The sequence below is a fragment of the Peromyscus californicus genome, unplaced genomic scaffold, assembly GCF_007827085.1.
Source record: "Peromyscus californicus insignis strain IS unplaced genomic scaffold, ASM782708v3 Scaffold_8__1_contigs__length_139910024, whole genome shotgun sequence".
NCBI classification, from domain to species: Eukaryota; Metazoa; Chordata; class Mammalia; order Rodentia; family Cricetidae; genus Peromyscus; species Peromyscus californicus.
Genome location: NW_026294606.1, coordinates 2,225,716 through 2,248,447, shown reverse-complemented (window position 1 = coordinate 2,248,447; position 22,732 = coordinate 2,225,716). Strand labels below are relative to the sequence as shown.

The 22,732-nt window shown below is 43.3% G+C and overlaps 1 protein-coding gene across 11 annotated transcripts in view; it reads left to right on the top strand.

Moving 5' to 3' along the window:
* Window positions 1-4,189: 4,189 nt before the first annotated feature.
* The window catches only part of Aopep (aminopeptidase O (putative)), a 348,639-nt gene continuing 330,096 nt past the window's right edge, over window positions 4,190-22,732 (top strand). For 6 of the 11 annotated variants that reach the window (XR_008215920.1, XM_052729075.1, XM_052729078.1 and 3 more), the window contains exon 1: window positions 4,781-4,907. The gene's annotated coding sequence lies outside the window, so the exon portion shown is untranslated. Of the gene's footprint in view, window positions 4,953-22,732 lie in introns of all 11 variants that reach the window. The other 5 variants (XR_008215921.1, XR_008215922.1, XR_008215923.1 and 2 more) reach the window with 5 other exon arrangements.

The window sequence follows — 22,732 nt, the reverse complement described above, 5'->3', positions numbered from 1 at the left end:
AGCCTCTCAGATGGAGGGCCAGGGCCCAGGCAGGAGGCACAGGGGCACCATCAGGCCCCTCACCCTGCTGCCCTCTTTTCTGGCTGACTTTCCAACCCCATGCTCACTACCTGGAACCCAGATGGCTGCCAGGAGCTCAAGCATCTTTCCTCTCATTCTGGCAACATAGATAATAAAGAAACAGCATAGTGCTCTGTACAAAGGCCTATGGGGTGTATTTAGAACTCTGTTTTAATAGAATTAAGCCTTTTTCCCAGAATCCCTTAGCAGCCTTCTCCCTCCATTTCATTGGCCAGACAGTGTCACATGACCCCCTCTGGTATAAGGCTATCTTGGGACAGGACTATGAAGCCAGGGGAAATGGGGTTTCATATCTGACCTAGATTTAAAACCATTTCTCGATTGATGCTTGAGAAGGTGCCAGTCTTCTTTGAAGTAATTATTCTTTAATAAATGATCAGTTTTACCATGTCCATTTCTGTAATTTTCCCAATTTTCAATGGGTTTTGGTCAGCAGGTATTTTCCAGTGAGTTTTCATTTTATAATGAATGGTCCAGGAATATAGAAATATAAAATTATAAGCTTAAGAGATAAAAACTGACAGTCATCAGCTCTAAAGGTTAACTGCTAACAGTGGCTGTCTGCTTTACAGCCAGCTCCTCTGTCAACAGCGAGGGGTTAGCTTTTAATCTCCTTACCCCTTCTATTCAACAACTGCCTGGACCAAAGTTAACTTTTAATAGTTGTTTCTACGTGACTCCTAGCATGCACCCCGGCCTGATACTATAAAAGGGGGCCAGTACCCACCTCCATGGCCACAGCCCCAGAATTCCAACATTGGCTGTGGTCTCAGCTAGCTGATAAGCTTTTGTGCCCTGCAGTGTTTTATTTTAATTTTAATATTTTTATTTTTCTGGAATAAAGTTTGCCATTGGTTTAATAGACTTTGGTGGTCTGTCTGCCATTATTGCGTGACCCTGGACCCAACAATAACAAACAAAGACTAGTTTTAGTTGGTGTTAATTTTATTTTTGTACTATTTATATAAAATTCACACCCACCTCCTCAGCCTATCACAATATCCTCGATTACAATAGTAAGGTTAAAAAAAACCTAAAAATCATAGTTCTGTCTCACAGGAAAGGGAGCTTTTGGGGAGGAGACAAGGCAAGAACCTACAAAGAGTGGAGTGTTTGCCTAATCAGGAAGCTGGTTTTTAAACCAGGCATGGAGGCACAGGCTTGTAATCCCAACACTAGGGAGGCATCACAGGAGGATCAGGAACTTAAGGCTATCTGCATTCTCCACTACACAATAAGTTTGAGATCAGCCTGGGTTATACTGAGACCTTGTCTCCAAATTTAAAAAAAAAAAAAGGCCGGGCGGTGGTGGCACACACCTTTAATCCCAGCACTTGAGAGGGAGAGCCAGGTGGATCTCTGTGAGTTCGAGGCCAGCCTGGTCTACAGAGTGAGTTCCAGGAAAGGCACAAAGCTGCACAGATAAACCCTGTCTCGAAAAACAAAAAACAAAAAAACAAAAAACAAAAAAAAAAAAGTAAGTGCCTGAATTTAGAGGTGACTGCCTAAAAGTAGCTTGATGTCTCTGTTTTGGTCTCAGGTCTTGGGGAACTGCTATGAGCTGCTTCTCCCTTTACAAGGAGCTTACTTTTTGCTACTCAGCTATGTGTGAAAACTGCAAGTGGTTGTCCTATGTATTTTTCTTATAATCTACATTTCATCAATATTGTATTTTTAAAGTCAACTTTCAATAAATGGTCAGTTTACCATATCTGCTTTTGTAATTTTCCCAATATTTGATGATCAGCAGGTTTTTTTCAATGAATTTTCACTCTATAATAAATATGGGCTAGTTTTAACTAGTGTAAAATTTCATTTTTGTACTATTTCTATAAAATCTAATCTCTTCTCCCCCATTGGCCTATCATAATAGCCTCGATTACAACAACCTAGACAAATATTCTGTTATGTTTGGTGGTTTAGTAACAAAGAATTGTATAAGTAAAACCGATTTTAGAAAAATCTGGTTCAAGTCTCTTATAAATGAGACCGAGATACAGAAAGGTCACATGACTAGCTCACAAAATGGGTGTGATGACCTGAGCAAGGGAAAGGTTTGTAAGAATAGAGGTGCTGAACAAATGTGGCCAATATCAATTGATTGTGGGAGAGAATTCGGATGATTTTGGGTTTCAGGCTTGGGTGACCAGCAAGACTTTAATGACTAAGAACACATGAATTGGGGTAGAGGATAAATTTTCAAATGTCAACTTTTCAAATATCAACTGGTGATCTAGGTGAAACAGGTGGGTTTTGTTGGTGGTGTTTTGTTTTGTTTTTGTTTTTTAGAGACAGAGTTTTTCTGTGTAACTGCCTGGCTGTCCTGGAATTCACTCTGTAGACCAGGCTGGCCTCAAACTCAGAGATCTACCCGTCTCTGCCTCCCGAGTGCTGGGATTAAAGGTGTGCACCGCCACTGCCCAGCCAGGTGTATTTTTAAAAAGAAACATTTTAAAGGATTTGGGTGGAGTGACATATTTGAGAGTTGCCAGCTTCCCGTTGATAGTCATAAAAACAAAGTCTTCACACTGGGGTAATAAACACCAGGACAGTTCCTAGCACCCCCATCTGGCAGCTCACAACTGCCCATTTCCGGCTCTGGGGAATCCAATGTTTTGGTTCCATGGATACCTGGACTCATGGGCATCTATCCTCACACAAATACACACACAAACATACATTTTAAAAAATAATTTTAAAATCTTTTTAAAAGATTTGGAAGAGTTTATGTAGATGGATATTTTTATATTTGTTTCTTTTTAAGATTGGTAGGATCTTACACCACAGGCCAGCGTTTTGGTAGGCAAAATCAACTATAGCTAAGTAGGGACAGAGAGCCCCTTTTCCTCACAGCATCCTCCACATACTTCCTCCCTTAGAATTTTAAGTCTACTGAAGACTTGTGTGTGGTAGTGTAAAAAGACCCAAGAGGGAAGGAGTATGAAAAGTGGAAAGTTGGGGAGGATCAAAACAGACACTGAGTGGAGGAGGCCAGAGAGAAGAAAACCTAGACTCTAGATCCCAGAGGGCTGGGTAACCATCAGGCAAAGGAACTGGGATTGAAAGAAGGAACAAACCTGGTTTCCACTGTAAAGCCCAGCAAATCTGCTTATGTAAAATTTATCAGTCACTTTGGATAACTTCTTTTTTGGTGCCTGTCCTGGATCTCGTTCTGTACACCAGGCTAGCTTTGAACTCACAGAGATCCGCCTGGCTCTGCCTACCGAGTGCTGGGATTAAAGGCGTGCGCCACCGCCGCCGGATAACTACATTTTTTAAAAATCTAAGACCCTTATCTAATTCCTCCCCATCTGCCACATCAACTTCCAAATTATCACTGACTTGTATCCATTTTCCTCCAAACCCTTCTTTCTGAGTCCTTCATGCCCACTACACACACAGAAGCCTGCTCCTGTCACTCAGTCTTCGGGTAACAGAATCCAGTCAGCACCTTCTGGGCATTGTAAGGAGCATGGATTCTGTGCCTTGCTGGTCTCACCCTGTGTTCTTCCCCAACCTCCTTCCTCAAGGGGGCCACAAGCTGCCTGTGCCAGGTGCTTTGGATGCTTCCGGCTGCTTTTCTCTCAGGTCTTTACAGGCTTCCTCTCTCTTCCTAGTTTTTTTTTTTTGGTTTTTCGAGACAGGGTTTCTCTGTGTAGCTTTGCGCCTTTCCTGGTACTCACTTGGTAGCCCAGGCTGGCCTCTAACTCACAGAGATCCTGGCTCTGCCTCCCGAGTGCTGGGATTAAAGGCGTGCGCCACCACCGCCCGGCCCTCTCTCTTCCTAGTTAAAGGAGTCTCCTCTGAGAATAATGGACCTTCTATCGTAAAGTGGCTCTGACTGCCTTCCATTTCTCGGAGTCTTACTTCCATAGATTTACCTCTAAGAACACACATGAAGCCAGGCGGTGGTGGCGCACGCCTTTAATCCCAGCACTCGGGAGGCAGAGCCAGGCGGATCTCTGTGAGTTCGAGGCCAGCCTGGGCTACCAAGTGAGTTCCAGGAAAGGCGCAAAGCTACACAGAGAAACCCTGTCTCAAAAAACCAAAAAAAAAAAAAAAAAAAACCACACATGAGAGAATGAGCCGATGGCCTGCAGCAATCGCTCAGTGGTCAAGAGCACCAGTTGCTGTGGCTGAGGACCTGGGTTTGGTGTACAGCACCCACATGGTAGCTCTCAACTGTCTGTAACTCCAATTCCAAAGGGATCTGACATCCTCTTCTGGACCTCACAGACATCTACCTGTACATACTTTCTTAACCAAAGATAATCTCCACAAAGGCAGGCACAACTGGTCCATCTCTGCAGCCGCAGACTCTGAAACAGTGTCTGCCTGGCACATAGTGCGACCCTATTTAAGACCTGTCTGGCGAATAGTTGGACCTTATTTGAGACATGGTGGAAAGAGTATGTAAACCCCAATCACATGCAGCAGAAACGTAGACTTGTTTGGAGTAAGAAGCCCACTCCTTTAATCACAGCACTTAGGAGGCAGAGGCAAGCAGATCTCTGAGTTCGAGGCCAGCCTGGTCTGCATAGTGAGTGCTAGGTCACCCAGAACTAGATAGAGAGACCCTGTCTCAAAAGCAGAAAGTACACACTTGTATTTCAATGAGGCGTGCGTGTAGTTTACCAATCACGAATCCTGGGTACCGAGGCTGCTCGGCGTTCCGCGCCTGCGCAGTCATCGGCCGAGGGGTCGACCCACAGGAAGGACAGCGGCCGACGAGAGCGCGCGTTGATGACGCCATCGGTGTTTGCCTGGTAGCCCGTAGTAACCTGGAGTCTGCGGAAGTGCAGCTGCAGCACTGTCGGCTGAGACAGGTAACTTCTGTCAGTCAGCTGCTTCCGGTCACGCAGACCCCTGGGGTGAGCAAGCGGGGTCCTGCGCGACCTGTCGTGGGGTGATCCCGCGGGGTTCTGTTCGACCTCCTGTGGAGTGAGCCGTGGGGTCCTGACACGAAAACTGTAACCGCGTCATTAGCGCTCTGCGCTTTTCAGGCAGTGGAGACAGTTAACTGCAAAGGTGGTGGGCGCTCAGGGTAGATGGTAACCACGCCAGCCCGCGGTGCTTAGAGCTACTTTTAAGGGTGACAACCGGGTTCTTGTTGATGCTGAATTCAATTCTGATCCCTCGTGTTTTTGTTTTGTTTCCACGTGCAATTAGTACATTCATTTCTGGAGAGTATGTTGTGCTTCGTGTGATTCTGATGAGGCTACCAGTGATTCACTAGTTGGTAAAGATTGGGTTGCCAGTATTGGGGGCTACGGAGTAGAATATTATTTACTGTCAACGGTCTTTTGTAAGGGACTGTACCCAACACTTTACATTTCATTATCTCCTTAGTTCATGCAGTAGTGTTGTGAGTTATGAATTATTATGTCTGCTTTACAGAGAAAATAACTGGGGCTTAGTTCAATGAAATTGACCGGATGAAAATTACCAGTAACTAAAAGCAAAGCCAAGATTTAAATTCAAGGTTATGGTATGTTTTCAAAGCCTGTCTCCCTCCCTCCCTCCCTTCTTCTCTTCCTTCTCCTCCCTCCCTTCCTCCCTCCCTTCCTTCCTTTTCTTTATTTCTTTCTGGTTTTTGTTTGTTTCTAAATAGGCCACCATTAGTGGTTGAATCCCAGAGTTTGCTCACTCATCTGTCCATATGTTTGTGCATATGTGTGTGTACACACCTGCACCTGCAAGCGTGTAGTATGCGTGTGCATGTGGAGACAATCGATGATAATCTCAACTGTGTTTTCTTAGATGCTGACCACCATTTTTTTTTTGAGACAGATTCTCTCACTAGCCTGGAGCTTGCCATGTAGATTGGTCTGGCCAGCACCCTCAGGATGTGCCTGTTCTCACCTCCCCGTCACTGGAGTTGCAGACCTGTGTGCAACTTTTTTACTCAGGTTCTGGGGATTGAACTTGCGTCCTTGTGCTTACACAGCAGGCGGTTTTTCTACTGAGCTGCCTCTCCAGGCTGTTTTGATATTTGTATCTATGTTGTAAACTCTCATATTCTTGGAGTTAAGACATCCAGAAGACATGTCTTCCTCCTACATGTACACATACACCCCCCACACACACCCCTACACACAGCATCTTTATCTTTAAGGATGACATAAATGGCAAATGGTGTTGCATTGTAAATACCTTCTATTCAGAGCTCCAAGAGATGTGTAAATTTTTTTGTAATGAAATATCAGTAAATAATTTAAAGTCATTAAGTGGCTTTCTTGCCTTCTTTCTTCCATGATGCGGTCACAAACATGTGTTCTGGGTTGAAGTGTGGTGGTTTCCTCAGAGCCTTTGCTGGTTTTGACTCTCTGTTGCTGTGTGTTTGAGTTTGTTGAGCTTCCTGTGGCTCATTTTTCATTGTCACCAGCGGACGGTAAGGGGCTGTAATGAACCTGTAGATGCTGGAAGCAGACGTCTAGATTTTACATCCTAGCTCTTTTGCTTAGTAGGCAATTGAGGGAGCCCAGGCAAGTGCCTGACCTCTCTACACCCCAGTTTCCTCATTTGTCAGATGGGGACAATAGAATTACTTAGGTGGGTGTTGTGGTGACAGAAAGAGTTCCTGTGATGCAAAGCTTAGAGGGGTGCCAGATTCACTGCGAGGAGCAGCCAAGGGCTCACTAATGTTGTTGACTGGTCTTGGCTTTCCATCTATAAAAACGACACTCTAGTCCTTTGGAAATTGTTGTTCATGGAATAATATTTAATCTGTGTGTGATCTTTACCAGATAACTTGTTGCCTTTACTGGAAGCCTGCTATTTTAGATGTCTTGTTAAACTTCCCTTCATTACATCTTTATTATGCAATAAACATTTTGCTTGCAAATTGAAATATTTTGCTTTTTAAAAGTTTATTTATTATCTTTTTTTTTTTTTTTTTTTTTTTTTTTTTGGTTTTTCGAGACAGGGTTTCTCTGTGTAGCTTTGCGCCTTTCCTGGAACTCGCTTTGGAGACCAGGCTGGCCTCGAACTCAAAGAGATCCTCCTGGCTCTGCCTCCCGAGTGCTGGGATTAAAGGCGTGCGCCACCACCGCCCGGCTAATTTATTATAATTATATATTTCTGATTGGGTGTGCATGTATGTGTGTGCTGCTGCATGTATTTCAGTAAGAGGACAACTTGTGGGAGTCAGTTCTTTCCTTCCACCATGTGGGTTCAAGGGATTGAATTCAGATCACAGTTTGATGGCTAACCCTTTTACCCGATGAGCCATCTTGCCAACCTAAAATATTGTGTCACAGTAATGGACTTTGAATTTCTGCTTAGACTTCTGAGGTTATTTCAATGTTGTCTGGTATATGGAAACCTTGCAGAAATATATGAATGTACTCATTATGGGTATGTAAGGATTAGTTTTGCCTTCAAAACTGCTGTTACATATCACATGTACACATAGCCCCTCAGAGTAGTTCTCTTGTTTTAACCCAGAAAAAACATTTGTAATCCATGCTAGTTGGGATTGCTAGTTTGGAGTTGCTTTGGGCTAAATGGCAAGATTCTCTCTAAAATAAAAATGGCATAATCTACTTATGAAATTTTTTTTTTTTTTGGTTTTTCGAGACAGGGTTTCTCTGTGTAGCTTTGCGCCTTTCCTGGAACTCACTTGGTAGTCCAGGCTGGCCTCGAACTCACAGAGATCCACCTGCCTCTGCCTCCCGAGTGCTGGGATTAAAGGCGTGCGCCACCACCGCCCGGCTACTTATGAAAATTTTAAGCTGTGTCCCCACTGGCCCCAATCTGTTGGGCATTTCAGGCCATGGCCAGCTACAGGTTAATGTTGATTCCTATGGCACCCTACTTAGAAGCTTGAGAATGAGTTAAGACTCATATTCATGATACAACTTGCTTTGAAGATGTATTCTGTAAGTTTTGAAATGACTATTTTTATTTTATGTATGTTACTAGAAAATGCACAGGACAGAAATTACCATTTTAAGTTCTTGCACAGTTGGGTGGTATCAAACACATTCACAGAGCTACGTGGCCACTGCAATGGGTTTCCAGAACTTCTTTTTTATCATTCCCAAAAGAAATGATGCACCCATTAAATAATAGCTTCCCATCCCCTTTCCCCCTCCCTGTAGACATCCTCAGTTCCTGCTCTGTTGTGTTTGCCAGCTCCAGAAATCTCATGTTGATGGAATCCTGCCATATTTGCCCACTTGTGACTGGTATATTTCACTCAGAATGTTCTTAGAACTTATTCATGCTGCAGCATATATCAGAACCGCATCCCTTTTTAAGGATGGATACTATTTCACTGTATGGGTATTTCTTATTCTGTACTTTTGGGATGTGTTGAATTTGGCTTGAACACAGTCTTTGGTGATTGATTATAAGCTTACAGAGAGTGTAGATGGAGATGTCAACTGAAGTGATGTTGTTTTGCATTATGAACACAGTGCCTGGTGGATGTAGTGAAGCTGGAGTTGAAGCACAGGTTGTAGAGTGATATGGAGCCTAAAAATAGTAAAGAAAATAACAGTGATGATATTACCTGCTCTTATGTTATGCAACATTCACAGCACCACACATGGTCTAGGCATTTTGCCCATAAAATAAGAACTTTTTTAGTTCCTATTTTATTCATGAAGAAACTGTAGCATAGGCAAATTGGATGGATTATTAAAATTATGAAGTTGTTAGGTGGTGAAATTGAGATCTGAACTTGGTCTCTCTGGCTCTGAAGCTCATTTATCTGCAGATTTGTTCAATACTAACTTTGTAGTGAACTTGTTTGTAACAGAATTGCTGTGTTCCTTGCCTGCCTTGTCCCTTTCACAGTCTTAAAACTGGACATAACTTCTGAGCTCATCTGGCAATGCAAGGACAAACCCACATTCTGAAAGAACAACTGGTGCCTGGTTTGCACAGAGCAGTCACATCCACAGGGAATTCAGACAGTATTTCCACAACTGTGTTCTTAATCCTTTTAGAGCCTTGTCTTTGAACACTGTGTAGTTCCCACACTCAGAGCCCTGTGGGAGGGAGCTTTTTGTTCTTAGCCTCAGTACTGTCAGAATGGATTCTGACACACTCATTTCACTGCTAATTTGTTACTCTGTGATGCTTGATTCCTGAAGAAATTGTTGTGAAGTAGAATTTATGCACTCGTTACCAGTTCCATTGTCATTTCTCTTGACTTTTTGTTTGCTTACACTTTATTTCTTTGACATTTGCAACTGAAGGTCTAGTTTTGGAAAGCAATGGAAATCAAGATGTGCTTGCTCTATTTTGGCATGAAAGGCAAATCCCCTTGTTCTTTTTGTCACTAGTGATATCAGGCATATGTCACAGTATACTGTACATTTGGAGGTCTGAGCTGTCTGTTATGTCTTGTAGGTGGAGCTTCTATTACCCTTTGTTGTGTGTTTGAGATTCTCAAGACCAGGATGCTCAGACATCTGCCTATATCTATAGATTTAGAAGAATCCATTCTGCAAAAAAGAATTCCAGTATGCTGTGTTCAAGTGAGCTATCCTTGCTTATAAGAGGCTCCTCCAAGTCTTTTACTCACATGTATTTAGTTATCATTTTTCCTATAGTGATATGTGACCTGTAGTAGATTGCAGAGAGAATGAATCAGTATGATAGGCCTCAGAGATACTTGGGTTAACGTGGCATAGCTTCAACATTGGTCCTAGGTGTGAGTGAGGAACCTGGGTGACTCCAGAGTTCTACTTTGGGCAACTGGGTAGATCCAGTGAGTAAGATTTTAAGCCAGAGCTGTAGGACACAGAGGATATAGTTCATCTAAGAAGTGGGAGAAAGAAAGTCCAGAAGTAGAAAGATAGAGGAGAGAATGTAATCACAGATCCTAAAAGAGGAGAAACACTTGTGGGGAGCAGGAGTATCAGTGCATTAACTCCCCCAAATTAAAGGCTAAGAGGATCCACTGAATTTGTTCATGAAGAAGTAATTTGCCTCCACTGTGGAACTTCAGTGGACTAGTAAGATGTGAACAGAGCCTAGTGGTCAGAAAGGGGCTTGGGGAGAAAGAATAGTCAGAGTAGTGTGGAATAGAGAGTGCTTTGTTCCCTTGTAGGGTTTTTTGATCAAAAGATTGGATCAGTATCTTCTCAAACAAACAAAAAAGGATTGGAAAGAGGAGGAAGTTGAGGTGGAGGATTCAGAGGGCTAGAAAATTGATAAATCAAGGACCCAGCGGGGCAAACAAGATTATATCCAGAGCAGAAGCCACAGTCAGGCTATGCTTGGGTTCAGGGGACATTTGTGTCCTGACAGGGAAAAGGTTGGAAGAGATGAAAATGAGTTCCTGTGCGGCCAATAGTGCTGCTCAGTGGAAAGCTCTTGTCTAGTGGGTAGGAGATCCTGGGCTAAATTCCCAGCACCAATGTTGGGGTAGGGGAGGGAGGAGGAGAGAAAATGTGCAAAAGTTCCTGTCTTATTGCAGCAAAAGATTTTAAGTGAAGCAAATGAATTTGCTGATACAGAGTGTACATTTAGTGAGTAGTGAAGTTTAGAATAATTGCTGAAAAGAAAGTCCAGGAACTGCAGGGGCAATTAGGTAGACACTCTCTTCTCATATTGGAATTTGTGACTATGTCAAGCTAATCACTCTTGTGATTGTGTTACTTATTTAACTTTTGTTGTTCTCCATAGGTTCAATTGAGATGTAGAAGTTGGAGGATTCCATTGAGGGTTAGTTTTTGTAGAATTGTTGTATTAGAATAAAAGAGCTGAAATTGAGGCTAAATTATGATGTGAGTAACTAAAGAAATAGATAAATGAGGCCTGGTAAAGTCATGCTTGCTGCCAAGGCTGACAGCTTGGGTTTGTTCTCCAGGACTCACATGGTGAAAGGACAGAACCAGCTCCCACAAGTTGTCATCTGACCTCCACACGTGTGCCACGGCACCCCCTCCAAATAAATAATTAAACATAAAGAAAAGAAAAGAAACAAGGCCATGAACTGCACTCTTTAAAGAACACCATGGAATCTGGATTCTTAGTGTTGGGAATGTTCATTTCTGATTCTAGGTCACACTGTTCTGTGCATTGTAGAGTGCTTAGCAGCACCGTGGCTTCTGCTCTCTAGGTGCCAGGAGCAGCCCCTCAATTGAGGATCATTGATGTCTCCAGATATTGCCAAGTGTTAAAGGACTGTCCTCCATGTCGAATTGCCACCAGCTCCATGAGTTTAGCTGTACCCACTTGTGTAAGGTCATCACAGCTGGGCCTACTGACTTTGGAAATTCCTTCATAGAAAAGGGGGCAGGGAGTGTCGTGGGCCCCTTTCCTCAGCATCTAGCCATTCCTCTGAACCAGCTGAATGCAATTCTGCCCTAATTGCCCAAGGCCTTGGGGAGGAGCTGTAGGATAGAGAATAGGGAAAGGGCTCCATCTGTGCAGCAGCAGCAGCAGCATCTTTCATGCTGGGTGCAACCTCCCAGTTCTCCTTCCACTGGGGTTATCCACGCTCCTCCCTGTAACTCCTCCCCAACAGACACATTGGTTCCCAGAGTGAACTGTATGAGATTGTACGTTGGTTTGTTGTTGGAACCTTTGTGTGGGGTGGGGATGGGGGTGTTGTTTAGGTCTCCTCCAAGGAAGGAATTTAAGCAACACTAAGTATCTTCCGACTGATAAAATCACCCCCAGTTAGAAGCCATTGCCTTAGGGACAGGGAGTACACAGACTGGACAAAGTATGACATCTAAGGGCCAGGTGTATCCATGTGATAGTAGACATGTTGGTGGGGAGGAAGATTGGGAGAGCCTGTTCTGCAGGCTGCTGGAGGATTTCACAACTGAGCTCTTCATAGTACTGTGCAAGGCATGGACTGTTTGTCTTAATGTCTGTTTATACGTTATAAATGAATTAGTGTCAACAGTCACTATACATTCCCTTGGGAGAAAAGAGCAGCCAGAGCATGGTTTCAGTTCCCAGCACCCACATGGTGCCTCACAATCATCTGTAACTCCAGTTGCAGGGGTTATGCCCTCTTCTAGCCTCTGTGTGCGTGTGGTACACAGACATAAATGCAGACAAAATGCCCATGCATAATGGTCTTTTTAATTGATTGAAGGCCTGAAACTCTTACATAGATATTTAAATTATAGTAAATAGTTTCTATTGTTAGAGGTTTTGTTGTAGAATATTATTTTAACTAGGCAAAGATGTGTTACATTTGTTAATACTGTGGAATATTTAACTGTGTAACGGTGTGTTACATTTGTTTATGATGCATTTGTTTAAGGATGTAAGGATGTGGGTTTTAATTATGAGAAGATGGGTTTCATTTGTTTCACCTTGCCTGCGTAAGACACCTGATTGGTCTAATAAAAAGCTGACCAGCTAATAGCTAGGCAGGAAAAGGATAGGTGGGGCTGGCAGGGAGAGAAAATAAATAGGAGGATAAATCTAGGCTTGAGAGAATGAGCAAAGAAAACGAGGAGGAAGAGGGGGACACACGCAGGGCTAGAAGCCAGGCAGCTGCCAGACAGACAGACAGGAGAAGAAGGAAAGAAAAGTAAAAAGCTCTGAGGCAAAAAGTGGACAAAGAGAAACAGGTTAACTTAAAAGTGTTAGCCAGAAACAAGCCTAAGCTAGACTGAGCAGTCATAACTAATAAGTCTCCATGTCGTGATTTGGGAGCTGACTGGTGGCCCAAAAGGAAAAGCCTGGTACAGTGTTTTTAAGGGGTTGGTAAAGAAAGGGCTGGGATGGAGTTCAAGGGTAGAATGCTTGCACAGCATGTTTAATACTTTGATCTGCCTACACAAAAAAGTGCTGACCTGATATTCACATCTCAATGAGATGACTGGAAAAGCTCTTTCCTAAGAACAGGCACCCAACTATAGTGTACATTCTGGATCTACCTTTGTAAGAATGCTGTGACATGGTGTGCATTTATTCCCACATAGAGCTAGAATATAAATACTGATGAGGTCTATATGATTCTGTTATTTTGAGGGAACTTTTGAGTCTACACTTGACCTAGCCTTGCTTCTAAATTAATCTGTACCCAGGTGAAAGACATGGTTACCAAATGACTCTAGTGGAGGGAGCACATCCTCTGAGTGGCTAAGGAAGTGTGCATCCTAGGACAGGAATGGGGAGCCTCTTGCCCTCCCTGTGCAGCTTCCTACAAAGAAAACAAAGAGACTGTTAGTGTAGGGCAGGAAGTTGGGGCTGTGGGGTTAGATAGAAGCCAGGATTGGGGGAGGTGTGGCCAAGAAAGGATGTGTTTATCATCTATCCTGCACATTTTGAATGGCCCAAATTCCTCAGTACTCTAAGCACCATCCTGCCTGAGAGGCCCCATGACAAGTAGCTGGAGTTTGTTGTTGTTGTTTTCCACCAGATGCAGTTTTTTTAAGCATCATTGAAATCACACATCTAATCCTAGTGGTTGGGAATAGTCTTAGACTAGGAATTCTAGCATCTCATGGCATCTGTTAAGCATACAGATCCTTAAGGCCCAATCATTTGTTTTAGCAAGAACTTCAGGCAGTCCTTAGAACATGTGTAAATTTGAAATTAGCAGCCCACATAGGTGAACTTGATGGCTGAGACAAAAAACATGGTGAAGAAAAAAGGAAGTGAAAATTTCATTATGTTCACATTGTTCATGGCTGCAGTTCACCCTGGAACGTAAATAGTGCCAAATGTAATAGAAAAGAGCCTCTCACTTTGCTTCCTTTTTCATCTTAAATATTTATTCCTTGACTTGTGTGCATGTTGACAGTTAGTGCAAATGTACATTCATGCATGCGGAGGCCAAAAGTCACCCTTGGATTCTCTGCACTGATGTCTTGGTGTCTCTCTTGCCTGGAATTGGCCAGTTAGGCATGTTGACTGCCCAGGAACCCGGGGATCTACTTGTATCTACCTTCCCAGTGCTGGGGTTACAGGTGTGTGCCTTCAGGCCAGGCTTCTCACTTGGAATCAGGTCTCAGTGCTCGTATGACAAGTGCTTTACACTGAGCCATTTGCTCAACCTGTCATTCCTTGATTTTCTTAAACTTTATATATGCAGTGGCTTGAGAGAATCCTGATCCCATCGCTGTGAGGGCAAGGGTTGATTCAGGTGGCTCAGAAGCTGTTAAGTCTGTCAGAATTTTCTGAGTGCCCTGTTCCCATGTGGGTTGTTGGCTGCTGTGCTGGAGGCTGTCCTTTAGTAGCCCTGACATTGTTCATCTCAGAGTCTACACTTCCAGGAGCCTCTGCCTCTCCCACGTTATATGTAGTTCATATGGTCCACACAGCAGCTTGGAGAAACTCTATGATCCACTTCCAAGGTGGGAGGTGATTTATTTGATTGTAATTTTACCCTTGGTAATTCCAAGATTTAAATGTTTCCATGAGTTTCTGAGATTATTCACAAATATATATCTTAATAACTAGTACTGAAGTACCAGCTGTTTGCTATTCTCTGGGAAATCATACAGAGGTGCTGGAAATAAAAGTATCTGAGACATCATGAATACTCTTCCTAGGTTAAAAATGTCCCAGAAGATTGCTTAACTGCAATAATGTAACACAAAACTAATGCCACTAGGTGAAATTCTCAATTAATTTTATATGCATACAGTGTATTTTGATCATATTTACCCCCACTTCTCCCAATGACTCTTCCCATATCTGCCTCTACCCCTTCTCAACTTCATGTCCTCTTTTTAAAAATAACTCACTGAGTCTAGTTTGTGTTGTTCATACTGGAGTGAGATTGGACTTGTAGAGGGCCACACTTTTAAAGAAGGCTGACTTTCCCTTCTATCAGAAGCCATCAGCTATCAATGGCTCCTCAAGGGGAGAGGGCTAGGGGGCAATTATGAGTTTGTCCCAGCTCCAGGCTGGAGTGTTTACTGACTGGCTTGATCTTAGGCAAGCAACCACAGCTGCTGTGAGTTCATGAGTGTAGCTGTCCTGTCACATCTAGAAGTCACTTGTTTAGACCTGGTCCGCCCTGACCTCTGACTTTCAGGATCTTTCTGCTTCTTACTTGGCTGTAGTCCCCAGGCTTGAGGGTTTTGGAGTTCTGGAGTGTTTTCTGACTAGTTTTTTTTTTTTAAAGTCTACTTTTGTAGTTTCAAGGTTGTAACACAAAGCTTCCCATTGGAAAAAGGCACCCTGAGAAATGCCGCAGCAGTGTGACTTTGCATGCAGGTTCTAAGCCACATGCCAGCAGGTGGCATGAGACAGGAACTCTGAAGCTGTGATCAGGGCAGAAGTGGGTTAAGGGACTTGGACTTTTTCTTGGGAAGAATTGTCAGAATAAATTATTGTATCTAGCTTCTGCAAACAGTAAGGAACAAGAAAGAACCAGGAGTCATTTTCCTCTTTTCTCAGTTCTTGGAGCTCTCCAGCAGTTTCTGTCTTCTTCTGTGCCAGACTTTAGTCACAGCTTCTTCAAATGGGATCGAGTACAGACCCTACATGTCCTATGTTACCTGCTGGGTGGGTGATCTCTGCAGAAGTATCTGACCCTTGGTGTGTGTGGCTTTGGGGGTAGGTGGGTAATGTGGGCAGGCAGGAACAGGGTTAAGTTCATCTTAGAAGTTGTCCACTCTAGACCTTCATGAGGCCATGGAAGCCATGTTTTCTTTGGGGGATGGTGAATTTGGGGAGCCCAGGCTCTGCCTGTGTCCTAGAGCCTTCAGGAGAGGCTCCTTGGCGCACTTGGTTGCTGGTGTTCGCAGGATCTATAAAAAGCCTCATCCTCCTGCCCCTCAGACATTTAACTTCTCCATTCAGAACACGACAGAATGCTCACATCAGGAATCTGAAGAAAAGACCACCATCCCAACCCCTTTCTGTCCCTTCTGAGGAGACCTACTGCATTTGACTCCCTTACAACCCATTCCATGCTCTCCAGTCCTTTGACCCTTGCCTCAGTTTAGGGAACAGAATTGCCCTATGCTTTGCTAAAAAACACATTTCAGACCATTTAATTTCCTCTTTTTTGTTGTTTTTATTTCAATATTTTTAGACATATTCTCTGTAGCTCAGACTGGCCTAGAACTCATTATGTAGCCCAGGCTGGACTCAATCGTATGGTAAGCCCTCCTGCCTCCATTTCACAAGTGCTGGAATTGTAGACATCAGCCACCACATGCCTCTTTTCCATGTCATTTTTTAACAAGGTATACATTTGATTTCAGACTGTCATTTTTTTATCAATGTTTTTTAAATTGTGTGGGATGATTTAAAGTAGATTATGGCAATATTAAATTTATTTTAGGTCTTTTGTACTTTAATGTATGGCAGAAAAAACAAGTTAGCAAATCCAACCTATGATTTTATGCTTATTATTTCCTAAGGTGAAGAAAGCTGAACAATTGAATTATTAAGTGGATTTAGAAAATGAGTGTTAGAGTGTGAAGGTGGCAGACATATTCAAAGTGGTAAAGTGTGGCTGACATTTGGGAAATGCTGTTTTAAACACACTCAAAGCTATCACGTTTTAAATGTTTTTTTTGAGATTTGTTTTTATTTATGTAAGTTATGTAGTGTGTGTGTGTGTGTGCAGGTGCCTCTGGAGCCCAAAAGAGGGCATGGGATCATTTGATCTGGAGTTCAAGGCTATTGTGAGCCTCCTAATATGAGTTCTGGGAATCAAACTCGGTCCCCTGAAAGAGGAGCAAGCACTGGACCCCTCAGCTGTCTCTCCAGCCTCTAAAGGTCTTTAAAACAATAGATAAAATAAATTTGAAGTTTAAAACACTATGCCATGTTAGAAAGAGATAGGGACTTGATAGCTTGTTTCACTAACAGCAAATTCCCATTCAAAATTATACTTGTCTTTTTTTGTATTTGTTTTTTTTATGTTTTTATTAATTTGTGCTGATGTAGATAGTAAGTCATATCAGATATATTTTTCCAACATAATATTTTTATTGATTATTTGGGAATTTTGCATCATGCACCCTAGTCACAGTCACTTCCCAGTTCTCCCGTGCCTGCCCACTTTGTACCTTCCCCCATCTTTCCTAAAAAAGAAAAAGAACAAGTCCAGTTTGTGTTGTCTGTATACTCACTGGAGCATGGTCAAACTCCCAGTGGCCAGCCCCCTCAAGGAAACTGAGTCCTTCCCATCCGCAGCCCCACCAAAAGCCCTCAATTGTGGGGAGCTACACTTTCAGCATCCTTATCACAATTTTTAAGAGTTTTCTTTGATGGCCTTCTGTCTAGGCTGTTACTTTTTGGGGCTGGGGTAGGTGTTGTCACAGAAGCCTTCCATGTCCCTTTTTCTCAACTGTACATCTGCAGTCATTGATATTACTGCAAAAGTAGCATGTCTCTTTTAAACATTCCTTAAAAATATAAGCTGACAGCAGCAGCATGTGAGTTTGTGTGCTGGCTGTATCAGGGCTTTGCTCGTATCTAAGAGAACTCATACCAACCTCTGTTGAAATAGCTGCTCCCCTGCCTCTGCCACCGCTGCACATAATCACACACCACAGGAGGTTCCCCTCTAAGGCAGTGGTTCTCAATCTGTGGGTCAGGACCCCTCTAAGGGTCACCTAAAACTGTCAGAAAACACAGATATTTGCAGTTCACAACAGTGGCAAAATTATAGTTATGAAGTAGCAACGAAAATAATTTTATGGTTGGGGTCACGACAACATGAGAAACTGTATTAAAGGATCACAGCGTTAGGAAGGTTGAGAACCACTAATTTAATGTCTGGTGGCTTCAGTATATCCACAGGACTGCACAATCCCCACTGTAACCTGAGATCACTTTCATGACCCCAGAAGGGATCCTTGTAGCCTGGCACCGTTGTTCCTCATTTCCCTCACTCCTAGCACATGCCATCTGTTTAGTCTGTGTCCTGTCATTGGGTTCTCCAGCATGGGCCCCTGTGTAGCAGAATTAGACAGGACATGGCCTTTGTGTCTTACTTTGCTCTTAGCACAGTGCCTCCAAGGTTCATCCATTTTGAGCAACCATTAGCACTTAGGTTTTTTGTTTGTTTGGTTGGTTTTTTTGAGTCAGGGTTTCTCTGTGTAGCCCTGGCTGTTCTGGAACTCACTCTGTAGACCATGCTGGCCTCTAATGCCCATAGATCCACCTGCCTCTGCCTCTTGAGTACTGAAATTAAAGGTGTACATCACAACTGCCCAGCTTCAAATTCTTTTTCTTTTCTTTTTTTCTTTCATGACTTGTTTATTTTGTGTATATGGTGCCCTATCTGCATATACACTTGCATACCAGAAGAATGCATCAGATCCCATTATAGATGGCTGTGAGCCACCATGTGGTTGTTGGGAATTGAACTCAGGACCTCTGGAAGAGCTGCCAATGCTCTTAACCACTGAACCATCTCTCTAACCCACCAGCACTTTGATTTTATGGCTGGATAATATTCCTTTGTGTGTCTAGAACACACTTTGTGTAACCATTTATCAGATGATGAACATTTGGGGACGTTTTCTTGTTTTAAAACAAATATATTGGGGGATTTTCCAACAGACGATTCCATAAATGTGCTTTAGAGGGGCTTGTGTTTGGGAGGAGGAATTGGCATTTGAATCCCCATCTTTCTTTCTTTTTTGCTAATAAAATATGTTCTAAGAGATGGAATAGCTGTTATCACTGTGTGACTGCAGCTGTCACTGACACTGGAAATGTTTCCATGTTCTGTTCCTGCTTCAGCTTCACAATTAGCTGCTTTTAAAATGGAATTTCTCAGCATTTCTTGAAGAGGTGATCTTACTGAAAAAGCTGAAATTTTTGTCTATATAATTATTTCTCAATCACTTTATTTCTACTGTGCTGATTCTGTAACCCAGCCCTATTTATTGCTCTAGACCTGTTTCCAGTATGAATATTTATAGACAAAAATAAATTACATTAGATCTTCTAACACAGTTTTGAATGTTTGTTAATTTTTATCCATTATCACAAAACTCTCTGGGTGGTCTGATAAATCTTTAACTGTCAAGTCAGTTCTTTCCTTTTTGAAGCTGCATTAATTAAATTTTATCTTCAAAAATCTTCAGTGGCTGTTGATCTTGGGTTCCTATGGGCAGAGCACTTCGAAGTTACCCCTGTCTCAGCCTTGGTCTCAGCACTGGGCCCACCGCTGGGGGCCCTGGGATGGACTACTTAGATTCTGAAGGCTTTCAGAATGTTCTGAAAACTGGGGTGGTTTTCCTGCTGAAGAGGTTCAGGCAGCCTCTTGGCCACTCAGAGCTGCTTTGCGGAAACTGGATTCATCGTTTGCCTTGATGTCAGCCAGCAAGGCTATGCCTGTGCTGGTTAGAATGAGGCCTAAATATGGATTTCTTTTTTCCATTCTTAAACACCTTTGCACCATCATCTGACTCCCAGAGTGCCTGTTTTTGGTGTCTGGTAGTAAGAATGTTTTGTGAATTGTGTTTTGCTCAGTTGGAATGCATGGAATGTCACATGCCAGTCTGCCTTAGGTACTCTGTTCTAGTGTAACAGCTGGTGGAATGTAAGCATGAAACATGCTGTTCGATGGGATACAATGTTGTGTAGTGAAATTTTACTAAATTACAACTAAAACACACTTTTTGTCTGATAGGTGTGAGGTTTTGTCACTCCTTACATTTAGGGTGTGCAATCCAGTGTCACATTCCTAGTGGCAGGACGGTAGGTGTGGTGTGGGACGGAAGGGAAGACAAGGATAGTGATTGTTTGATATGCCTTTCAGAGGCGCAGGGCTGAATGTGTAGCTGTGTCACAGGACTGCAGCATTCCAGCACTGTGGGAATTGTACTACCTGGGTGAAAGGAAAACAACATGTTAGTCTCCAGTGAAATAAAGGAAAGGACAAGAAATCAAAGATGAGTGGGATGACAGCATGATCCACACCCAAACCCCCGACCATCATAAAAGTTAGTCTCACCCCACATCCAAACATTAGGTGGAGAGAGAGCCCAGGTTGGAGGTCTCTATCAGGTCCCTCCCCTGGAGCTCAGGGAACTCCTAGGAAAATGAGGAGGAAGAACTGTAGGAGCCAGAGGGGTTAGGGACACCAAGAGAACACAGCCCACCTAAGCAGGGCTCATAGGGGTTCACAGAGACTGAAGTAGCAATCATGGAGCCTATGTGGGTCCTCTGCATATTTGTTAAAGTTGTCCTTGGTGTTTTTGTGGGACTCCTAACAGTGGGAGTGTGTGTGGGGGTGTGTGTCTCTGACTCTTTTGACTGTTCTTGGGACCCTTTTCTTCCTACTGAGTTGCCTCGCCCAGCCTTAAGAAGGTTTGTGCCTTGTCTTGTTGTATCTTATTATGCTGTGTTTGGTTGACATCCCGTGGAGGACTGCTCTTTTCTGAAGGAAACATAATAGAAGTGGATCTAGGAGAGAGGGGAGGTGGTGGTGAGAAACTGAGAGGAGTGGAGGGAGGGGAAACTATGGTCAGAGTGTATTGTATGAGAGAAGAATAACATTTTATATTATGTAATATACATATTATATATAATACATAATATATAAATAAATATACAGTATTACTATATATTCAGTCTCACAGAACTGAGGGATCCTTTCCAGGTGTGTGTCTCACATTTGTTCACTCTGGCTAGCTGTATCTATCAGAGTTCAAGACCCCTCTGGTCACACCTTACTGGTCTAACTCCTGTACTTCCACAGGGGCATGTCCAGCAACACCCCTCTTTCCCCCCATCAGAACTGCCTCCTCCATGCATCTCTCTGTTCCCAAGGCTGGCTACAGGTTGCCCATACTTTCATTAGCTTTTGCCTTTATCTGATAGCTGCCCATAGATCTTGTTTGGAGACCGTAGGCACTGTTTTCCTGTCCCAGCAGCTGCTTCCAAATTACCACACAGAGGCTTATATTAATTATAAATGCTCGACCGATAGCTCAGGCTTATTACTAGCTAACTCTTACATGTAGATTAACCCATATTTCATATCTGTGCTTTGCACATGGCTTGGTACCTTTTCTCGGTATAGCACACCCATCTTGCTCTCTCTGCCTCTGCCCTTCTACATTCCAGCATCCTTAGTTTGATTGTCCCACCTAACTTTATCCTGCCTTGCTATAGGCCAGCTTCTTTATGAACCGATGAGAGTAAGACATATTCACAGTGTATAGAAGGATTATTCCACAGCAGGAGACTTTAGGACTAACGAATGTAGAGTACTTTAAAGATCTGAACTTACCAATTCTGAATGAGCTAACAGCTGTTCAGACTATAATAGGACATCAAAATGGCTTCTGTGTCATGCTGAACATGGATTTCAGCAGACCCTTCCTTCAGAATAGGCCTTCCCACCATAGGCCCTAGAGACCCTTCCTATCACAAGTATGTGGTCTGCGTGACCAAAAGCCTTCATGTAGGAAGGTTATCTATTTTAACATTTTCCATAAAGGCCAGGCATGGTGGTGCACACTTATAGTTCCAGCACTTAGGAGTTAGAGATGGAAGGATCAGAAGTTCAAGACTGCCCTCTATTACATATCAATTTCAAGGCCAGCCTGAGGTACAAGAGACCCTGATCAAAACATACAAACAACAGCAGCAGCAAAATGAATGGGGATATAGTTCAGTGATAGAGTGCTTGCAAGGATTCACAGAACCCTGGGTTAAATTCTCAGTACTGCACAAACCAGATGTGGGGCCCATGCTTTTAACTGGGGAGGTAGAGGAGGATGATCAGAACTTGAAGGCTGTGAGCTCATGTTGCCTCCATCAGTTTAGCTTATCAGCTGTGTGACCTTAAGCAGGTTGTGGAGTCCCTGTGCTGTAGTTCTCATCTTGTTAGACTAATGATAGTACTGACATCATAGTTGCAGTGAATGCTAAGTGAGTTAAGGTAGTCAAAGTGACTAGAGCAAAGCCTGGTACCTAGTTGAGGGTGAATGGCAGCAGTTATTAGTGCTTTCAGGAGGAAAGTTTAACAGAGAGGAAGTGTTTCTGTGTGGGTTCAGAAAGACAGGACCATGGCTAGAGGAGAGCCTGGCACATTCAGATAAATGGTTGGTCAGACAGGCTTTAACTGTCAAAGTTCGCATTTTTCTTTATAACAAGGTAATGAATTCTTTCTCCCTCTCCTGTGACGTGGAACTGGTGTGCTTGGGGGCGGGTGTCTTAGCCTTGGGGGTTTGTGAGAGAGGAAAGGCAGGGTACAGGTTGTGAACTCAGAACACATCAAGACGTCACTAGTGTAGTACAGCCCCCAAATCTTCATAGCTTAATAAAAACCACAGCCAGACAACCTAAGTTCCATCCCCAGTACCCACATGGTAGGAGGAAGGGAGCCCCAAACTTGCCCTCTGACCTCCACATACGTATAACCCTACAACAATTGTTGCACGCCCCCCCCCCCCCCCAGCACACAGTTCAGGTGGAACATCCAGTCAGTTGTGTCACACTTCTATTTACCATAAAAGAAGAAGGGCCCTGTGGAGGGTCATGCCTCATCCATTTCATGACAGGCCTTGAATTTCACTGACGGATACCTTCTTTTCCCAAATCAGCACCTAGAAAAATTACAGGAACCTCAGGAGTCAGGCCTCCATGGGGATGAAGAACTGGGGATGGTGGTCTTGGCTTAGAGTGAGCATCGTTGCATTCAGTATCACTGAGCTGCATAAGAGAAGCCAAAGGAGTGGAATTTAAAAGTTGGTAGTTGATTAGATTGAGTTGTGGAAAAGGGGGGGGATGTGGT